Genomic DNA, 2,279 nt, shown 5'->3' on the forward strand with positions numbered 1-2,279 from the left:
TCCTTCCAATGAATATTCAGGACTGATTTCCTTTAGGATTGACTGGTTTGATCTCCTTGGTGTCCAAGGGATTCTCAAGAGTCTTTTCTAGTTGTATACTCCTTTTTATATGTTATTGGCTTTAGTCTGCTAGAATTTTGAAGAGGATTTTTGAGTCTACATTAATAAGAGATATTCATCTGTATTTGCATAGTGTCGACTTTATCTGGTTTTGCTTTTGGCCTCATTAGAATGAGTTGAAGAATGTTCTTTTCAATTTTGGGGAAGAGTTTGTGAAGAATTGTTAGTAATTTTCCTTTAAATGCTTGGTAGAATTCGCCAGTGAAGTCATCTTGATCTGGGCATCTCTGTGGGAAGTTTTCAAATTATTGATTAATAATTAACTTAAATTATTGTTCATTAATTTCAATAACATACAGAGACTTTGCTCTGGGCTTCCCTTATGGCTCAGCTGGTAAAGAATCTGCCTGCAATGTGGGAGACCTGGGTTCGATCCCTGGGTTGGGAAGATCACCTGGAGAAGGGAAAGGCTACCCACTCCAGTATTCTGGCCTGGAGAATTCCATGGATTGTACAGTCCATGGGGGTCTCAAAGAGTCAGACATGACTGAGCAACTTTCACTTCACTTCACTTTGCTCTAGTATAGCTCTGTTCCTTCTCTCCTCATTTGCCCTATTATCATTAAGCAAATTACATCTTTATATATTATAAGTCCATCAAGAGTTTTATAATTATTGCTCTATGTAGTTGTCTTCTAAATCAAATTAACAGAAGAAAAGAGTTACAAAATATATACTTTTACTGTCTTATATTCAGATCAGATCAGTCGCTCAGTCGTGATTAGGTCGGTGCAAAAGTAATTGCTGTTTTGTAATGTTGAAATTTCATGTTTGATATTGGAATACATTCTTAAATGTGGTTACATCATACATCATTTTAATGTACATTTCTCACTTTATGTTTTTTGCTAATGACTTATTACTTGCTGCTTATTTTATATTTATTTTAGACTATAGAAGTGATGTTAGACAAAAAGCAAATTTGAGCAATTTTTTAATTTGAGTTCAAAATGGGTCATGAAGCAGTGGAGACAACTGACAACATCAATAATGCATTTGACTCAGGAACTGCTAATGAACATACAGTGCAGTGGTTCAAGAAGTTTTGCAAATTAGAGTCTTGAAGATGAGGAGTGTAGTGGCCGGCCATTGGTAGTTGACAATGACCAACTGAGAGCATTGATCCTCTTACAACTACATGAGAAGTTGCTGAAGAACTTGTCGACCATTCTATGGTTGTTCAGCCTTTGAAGCAAATTAGAAAAGTGAAAAAGCTTGATATGTGGGTGCCTCCCCACTGTGCATGTGTGCTCTGCCACTTTAGTTGTGTCTGACTCTTTGTGACCCTATGGACAGTAGCCCGCCAGGCTCCTCTGTCCATAGGTTTCTCCAGGCAAGAATACTGAAATGGGTTGCCATGCCTTCCTCCAGGGAATCTTCCTATTTTGGACCCGAGTCACCTGAGTCTCCTGCATTGAAAGCGATTCTTTATTCCCTGAGCCACCTGGGAAGCTTGCCTCATAGCTGACTGCAAATAAAAAAACATTGTTTTGAAGTGTCATCTTCTCTTATTCTGTGCAATGACAATGAACCATTTCTTGATCAGCTTGTGATGTGCGACAAATAGTGTATTTTATATGACCACTGGTGATGACCAGCTCAGTGGTTGCACAGAGAAGAAGCTCCAAAGCAATTCCCAAAGCCAAACTTGCACCAAAAAAAGGTTATGGTCACTGGTGATCTGCTGCTGGTCTGATTCATTACAGCTTTCTGAACCCCAGAAAAACCATTACATCTGAGAAATAATGCTCAGCAAATTAATGAGATGCACTGAAAACTGTGACACCTGCAACCGGCTTTGGTCAACAGAGAAGGCCCAATTCTTCTCCATGACAACGCCTGATGGCACGTTGCATAACCAACACTTCAAAAGTTGAACGAATTGGGCTATGGAGTTTTGCTTCATCCACTTCATTCACCTGACCTTTTGCCAACTGGCTACCACTTCCTCAAGCATCAGGACAACTTTTTGCAGGAAAAATGCTTTCTAAGAGTATGTCAAATCTTGAAACAAGGATTTTTATGCTACAAGAATGTGTGTGTTAGTAACTCAGTCATTGCTGACTCTTTTCGACCCCACGGACTGTAGCGTGCCAGGCTTTTATGTCCATGGGATTCTCCAGGCAAGAATACTGGAGTGGATTGCCATTCCCTTCTCC

Source organism: Bison bison, unplaced genomic scaffold (genome assembly GCF_000754665.1).
Source record: "Bison bison bison isolate TAMUID 2011002044 unplaced genomic scaffold, Bison_UMD1.0 scf7180017864200, whole genome shotgun sequence".
Lineage (NCBI taxonomy): Eukaryota > Metazoa > Chordata > Mammalia > Artiodactyla > Bovidae > Bison > Bison bison.